The sequence below is a fragment of the Oncorhynchus kisutch genome, linkage group LG9 (genome assembly GCF_002021735.2).
Source record: "Oncorhynchus kisutch isolate 150728-3 linkage group LG9, Okis_V2, whole genome shotgun sequence".
Lineage (NCBI taxonomy): Eukaryota > Metazoa > Chordata > Actinopteri > Salmoniformes > Salmonidae > Oncorhynchus > Oncorhynchus kisutch.
Window position 1 is genome coordinate 43728247 of NC_034182.2, and position 7500 is coordinate 43735746.

General features: G+C 48.9%; 1 pseudogene; it reads left to right on the top strand.

Moving 5' to 3' along the window:
• LOC109882983 (tripartite motif-containing protein 2-like) overlaps positions 1 to 7500 on the top strand; it is a 26536-nt pseudogene that overhangs the window by 1512 nt on the left and 17524 nt on the right.

Sequence of the window (7500 nt, forward strand, 5' to 3'; positions counted from 1 at the left end):
TCCCCCCCATCAGCTGTGTGTCTCCACCCCATCAGCTGTGTGTCTCGCTGTGTGTCTCCTCCCCATCAGCTGTGTCTCCTCCCTATCAGCTGTGTCTCTTTACCCCATCAGCTGTGTCTCCTCCCCATCAGCTGTGTCTCCTCCCCATCAGCGGTGTCTCCCTTCCCCCTATCAGCTGTGTGTCGCCTCCCCATCAGCTGGGTGGGTCTCCTCACCCATCAGCTTTGTGTCTCCGCCCGATCAGGCTGTGGTCTCCTGCCCATCAGCTGTGTGTCCCTCCCCATCAGCTGGGTGATCCCCCCCCATCAGCTGTTGTGTCTCCCTCCCTATCAGCTGTGTGTCCCCCCCATCAGCTGGTGTGTGCTGCCTCCCCATCAGCTGTTTATCAGCACCTCAGAAGTATCTCTAACCCTTGTCTGCCACTCTCCTTGTAGGACAATGAGTTCCCAGTCCTGAGGTGAACCCGTCCAGAGTTACTGCAGTCCTGAGGTGAATCAGTCCAGAGTTACTGCAGTCCTGAGGTGAATCCGTCCAGAGTTACTGGCAGTCCTGAGGTGAATCAGTCCAGAGTTACTGCAGTCCTGAGGTGAACCCGTCCAGAGTTACTGCAGTCCTGAGGTGAATCAGTCCAGAGTTACTGCAGTCCTGAGGGGGAATCAGTCCTCAGTCCTGAGGTGAACCCGGTCCTCTGTCCTGAGGGGAATCAGTCCAGAGTTACTGCAGTCCTGAGGTGAAACCCGTCCTCTGTCCTGAGGGTGAACCCGTCTCTGTCCTGAGGTGAACCCGTCCTCTGTCCTGAGGTGAACCCGTCCTCAGTCCTGAGGTGAAACCCGTCCTCTGTCCTGAGGTGAACTCATCCTCAGTCCTGAGGTGAACCCGTCCTCTGTCCTGAGGTGAACCCGTCCTCTGTCCTGAGGTGAATCCGTCCTCTGTCCTGAGGTGAACCCGTCCTCTGTCCTGAGGTGAACCCGTCCTCTGTCCTGAGGTGAACCCGTCCTCTGTCCTGAGGGGAATCAGTCCAGAGTTACTGCAGTCCTGAGGTGAACCCGGTCCTCAGTCCTGAGGTGAACCCGTCCTTTGTCCTGAGGTGAACCCGTCCTCTGTCCTGAGGTGAACCCGTCCTCTGTCCTGAGGTGAACCCGTCCTCTGTCCTGAGGTGAACCCGTCCTCTGTCCTGAGGTGAACCCGTCCTCTGTCCTGAGGTGAACCCGTCCAGAGTTACTGCAGTCCTGAGAAAGGAAGAAGGTGTTTGTCTGCCAATCCTGTCCCTCCCCCTGGCTACAGACAGGGGTGTGTCTGGTCATCGTGGTCCCTCCCCCTGGCTGCAGGCTGTAGAAAGGGGTGTGGACTGTCCTGATGGAGGCGGGACAGCCATCACCTGACAGCAGTAGTGAAGAGTGTACAGTACTGGAGGCTCTACCAGACAAGGGACTGGCCTGTCACACACACACTGGCAAGGTAGGAGACACACACACACACACACACACACACACTGGCAAGGTAGGAGACACACACACACACACTGGCAAGGTAGGAGACACACACACACACACACACACACACACACACACACACACACACACACACACACACACACACACACACACTGGCAAGGTAGGAGACACACACACACACACTGGCAAGGTAGGAGACACACACACACTGGCAAGGTAGGAGACACACACGCACACACACACATTGGCAAGGTAGGAGACACACACACACACACACTGGCAAGGTAGGAGACACACACACGCACCGGCAAGGTAGGAGACACACACACACACACACACACACACACACACACACACACACACACACACACACACACACACACACACACACACACACACACACACACACACACTGGCAAGGTAGGAGACACACACACACACACACACACACTCCTCCCCCACGTTGACCGTGTGTGTGTGTCGTCTGCAGGTGACGGAGCTGTACTGTTCAGGGTGTGAGGTGTGTGTGTGTGAGGTGTGTGTGTCGGGGGAGCACGCGGACCATCCCACGCTGCCTTTATTAGACTTTCTGGAGACACACAGAGACGGCCTGCAGGAGAGACTGACTGCTGCACAGAACAGGTACACACACACACACACACACCACACACACACACACACACACACACACACACACACACACACACACACACACACACACACACACACAAACACACACACACACACACTAACCTTGTGGGGACACAAAGGTCAGTCCCATTCAAAATCCTACTTTCACTAACCCCTAACCTTAACCCCTAACCTTAACCCCTAACCCTAACCCTAAACTAACCCTATCTCCTAACCCTATCTCCTAACCCTAGCCCCTAACCTTAACCCTAAACTAACCCTATCTCCTAACCCTAGCCCCTAACCTTAACCCTAAACTAACCCTAACCTAACCCTATCTCCTAACCCTAGCTCCTAACCTTAAAACCAACCCTAGCTCCTAACCCTAGCTCCTAACCCTAAAACTAACCCTAGCTCCTAACCCTAAAACTAACCCTAGTTCCTAACCCTAGTTCCTAACCCTAAAACTAGCCCTAGCTCCTAACCCTAGCTCCTAACCCTAAAACTAATCCTAGCTCCTAACCCTAGCTCCTAACCCTAAAACTAACCCTAGCTCCTAACCTTAAAACCAACCCTAGCTCCTAACCCTAGCTCCTAACCCTAAAACTAACCCTAGCTCCTAACCCTAGCTCCTAACCCTAAAACTAACCCTAAAACTAACCCTAGCTCCTAACCCTAGTTCCTAACCCTAAAACTAACCCTAGCTCCTAACCCTAAAACTAACCCTAGCTCCTAACCCGTAACCTAATTCTAACCTTAACCCTAAACCCCCTAGAAATACTATTTGACCTTTTGGGGACCAACAAAATGTCCCCAATTGGTCCAATTTTTGTGTGTTTACTACTCTTGTTGGGACCTAGTTATAGAATAGTTTTCAAGTTTCATCCCCCCACCCCACCCTCTGTGTACCCGTAGACTGCCTCAAGATCTCGGAGGCCCTGGTGTCTCTGAGAGAGATCCTAAAGCAGCTGACCAATCAGAGAGATTTGATCGAGGAGGACATCCACGTCAGCTTTGAAGAGCTCCACAAGACCCTGGACGTCAGGAAGAGTGTCCTACTGATGGAGCTAGAGGTCACCTACGGACTGAAACAGAAGGTAGGGAGGGGGACGGGAGAGGGAAGCAGGGAGGGAGAGAGAGAGAGAGACAGAGAGAGAGAGACAGAGAGAGAGAGAAAGAGAGAGAGAGAGACAGAGAGAGAGAGAGAGAGAGAGAGGGGGAGAGAGAGAGAGAGAGAGAGAGAGAGAGAGAGGGGGAGAGAGAGAGACAGAGAGAGAGAGAGAGAGAGAGAGAGAGAGAGAGAGAGAGAGAGAGGAGAGAGAGATACAGAGAGAGAGAGAGAGACAGAGAGACAGAGAGGGGGAAGGAAGGATAGACAAAAGTGTCTTCCTCTTCCTTTCTCTCTGTGTTTACAGTTCAATTCTTCACACACATCTCTCTCTGCCTCCCTCCTTCCCTCCCTAGGTTCTGCAGGCCCAGCTGGACACCCTGCTCCAGGGCCACAGGGGTATCGCTGACACCTGTACGCAGACAGAGGAGGCCCTGAGCGGGAAGGCCAGCGCCGCGAGCCTGCAGGCTGAGAGAGGCCTTGGGGAGAGGCTGGGGGAGCTGGCCAGCCAAGGTTTGGAAATTCTAACATGTTCTGTTCCATGACATGTGAAATGATTCTGGCTAACACCTAACTCTCAAAAGTCCTCCTGACTTCAGAGTCTGGAATGGCTCTTTGACGTTGATGACGAAGAGGGGGGTTCTATTTCTGGTTGGCTCTCCGCTGTGTCTTTCTCAGTCAAACACCCACAAACACGTTTGAGAGAACCAATCAAACAGTTTCTTAGCCAATATTGCATTAACAAAGAACCTATCCAGGCCAGTGTGGTAACAGCTGTCCCTGTGGATCACAGACAGGCTAATGTAGTCACAGCTGTCCCCGTGGGTCACAGACAGGCTAATGTAGTCACAGCTGTCCCCGTGGGTCACAGACAGGCTAATGTGGTCACAGCTGTCCCCGTGGGTCACAGACAGGCTAATGTAGTCACAGCTGTCCCCGTGGGTCACGTCAGACAGGCTAATGTAGTCATAGCTGTCCCCGTGGGTCACGTCAGATAGGATAATGTAGTCACAGCTGTCCCGTGGGTCACAGACAGGCTAATGTAATTACATCTGTCCCTGTATATTTCTGGTAGTACTATAATTTTTAACAAGTATATTTCTGATAGTACTATAATTCTTAACATGTATATTTCTGGTAGGGTTACCATTCCAGGCTGAGGAGAATGATCAGCTGGACTTAGTGATGGAGGCAGAGGGGCTGAGGAAGTCGATCCACAACCTAGGGACAATTGTCACTACCAGGTACATACAGTGCATTTGGAAATTATTCAGACCCCTAGAGGTTTTCCACATTTTGTTACGTTACAGTCGTATTCTGATATATATATATATATATATATATATATATATACAGTGCCTTGCGAAAGTATTCAGCCCCCTTGAACTTCAGGCTTCAAACATAAAGATATAAAACTGGACAACAACCTCTCCCTAAATGTGATCAAGACAAAGGAGATGATTGTGGACTACAGGAAAAGGAAGACCGAGCACGTCCCCATTCTCATCTACGGGGCTGTAGTGGAGCATGTTGAGAGCCTCATGTTCCTTGGCGTCCACAACGCCAACAAACTAACATGGTCAAATTATACCAAGACAGTCGTGAAGAGGGCACAACAAAACCTATTCCCCCTCAGGAGACTGAAAATATTTGGCATGGGTCCTCAGATCCTCAAAAGATTTGGCATGCGTCCTCAGATCCTCAAAAGATTTGGCATAGGTCCTCAGATCCTCAAAAGGTTTTACAGCTGCACCATCCAGAGCAACCTGACGGGTTGCATCACTGCCTGGTTGGCAACTGCTCGGCCTCCGACCGCAAGGCACTACAGAGGGTAGTGGCTACGACCCAGTACATCACCGGGGGCCAAGTTTCCTGCCATCCAGGACCTCTATACCAGGCGGTGTCAGAAGAAGGCCCTAAAAAATTATCTAAGATTTCCTAATCATAAGCTGTTCTCTCTGCTACCACACCGGTATGCCATGTCTAGGTCCAAGAGACTTCTAAACAGCTTCTACCACCAAGCCATAAGACTCCTGAACACCTAATCAAATGGCTACACAGACTATTTGCATTGTCCCCCCCCCACACACTGCTGCTGCTACTCTCTGTTATCATCTATGCATAGTCACTTTCATAACTCTACCTACATGTACATATTACCTCGACTAACCGCACATTGACTCTGTACTGATACCCCCTGTATATAGCCTCCACATTGACTCTGTACCGGTACCCCCTGTATATAGCCTCCACATTGACTCTGTACCGGTACCCCTGTAAATAGCCTCCACATTGACTCTGTACCGGTACCTCCTTTATATAGCCTCCACATTGACTCTGTACCGGTACCCCCTTTATATAGCCTCCACATTGACTCTGTACAGGTACCCCCTTTATATAGCCTCCACATTGACTCTGTACCGGTACCCCCTTTATATAGCCTCCACATTGACTCTGTACAGGTACCCCCTTTATATAGCCTCCACATTGACCTCTGTACCGGTACCCCCTTTATATAGCCTCCACATTGACTCTGTACCGTAACACCCTGTATATAGCCTCCACATTGACTCTGTACCGGTACCCCCTGTATATAGCCTCCACATTAACTCTGTACCGTAATACCCTGTATATAGCCTCCACTTGACTCTGTACCGTAATACCCTGTATATAGCCTCCACATTGACTCTGTACCGTAATACTCTGTATAGAGCCTCCACATTGACTCTCTACCGTAATACTCTGTATATAGCCTCCACATTGACTCTCTACCGTAATACTCTGTATATAGCCTCCACATTGACTCTGTACCGTAATACTCTGTATATAGCCTCCACATTGACTCTCTACCGTAATACTCTGTATATAGCCTCCACATTGACTCTCTACCGTAATACTCTGTATATAGCCTCCACATTGACTCTCTACCGTAATACTCTGTATATAGCCTCCACATTGACTCTCTACCGTAATACTCTGTATATAGCCTCCACATTGACTCTCTACCGTAATACTCTGTATATAGCCTCCTCATTGACTCTCTACCGTAATACTCTGTATATAGCCTCCACATTGACTCTCTACCGTAATACTCTGTATATAGCCTCCACATTGACTCTCTACCGTAATACTCTGTATATAGCCTCCACATTGACTCTCTACCGTAATACTCTGTATATAGCCTCCACATTGACTCTGTACCGTAATACTCTGTATATAGCCTCCACATTGACTCTGTACCGTAATACCCTGTATATAGCCTCCACATTGACTCTCTACCGTAATACTCTGTATATAGCCTCCACATTGACTCTCTACCGTAATACTCTGTATATAGCCTCCACATTGACTCTCTACCGTAATACTCTGTATATAGCCTCCACATTGACTCTCTACCGTAATACTCTGTATATAGCCTCAACATTGACTCTCTACCGTAATACTCTGTATATAGCCTCCACATTGACTCTCTACCGTAATACTCTGTATATAGCCTCCTCATTGACTCTCTACCGTAATACTCTGTATATAGCCTCCACATTGACTCTGTACCGTAATACTCTGTATATAGCCTCCACATTGACTCTCTACCGTAATACTCTGTATATAGCCTCCACATTGACTCTGTACCGTAATACTCTGTATATAGCCTCCACATTGACTCTGTACCGTAATACTCTGTATATAGCCTCCACATTGACTCTGTACCGTAATACTCTGTATATAGCCTCCTCATTGACTCTCTACCGTAATACTCTGTATGTAGCCTCCACATTGACTCTCTACCGTAATACTCTGTATATAGCCTCCACATTGACTCTGTACCGTAATACTCTGTATATAGCCTCCACATTGACTCTGTACCGTAATACTCTGTATATAGCCTCCACATTGACTCTGTACCGTAATACTCTGTATATAGCCTCCACATTGACTCTGTACCGTAATACTCTGTATATAGCCTCCACATTGACTCTGTACCGTAATACTCTGTATATAGCCTCCACATTGACTCTGTACCGTAATACTCTGTATATAGCCTCCACATTGACTCTGTACCGTAATACTCTGTATATAACCTCCACATTGACTCTGTACCGGTACCCCCTGTATATAGCCTCCATATTGACTCTGTACCGTAACACCCTGTATATAGCCTCCACATTGACTCTCTACCGTAATACCCTGTATATAGCCTCCACATTGACTCTGTACCGTAATACTCTGTATATAGCCTCCACATTGACTCTGTACCGTAATACTCTGTATATAGCCTCCACATTGACTCTGTACCGTAATACTCTGTAT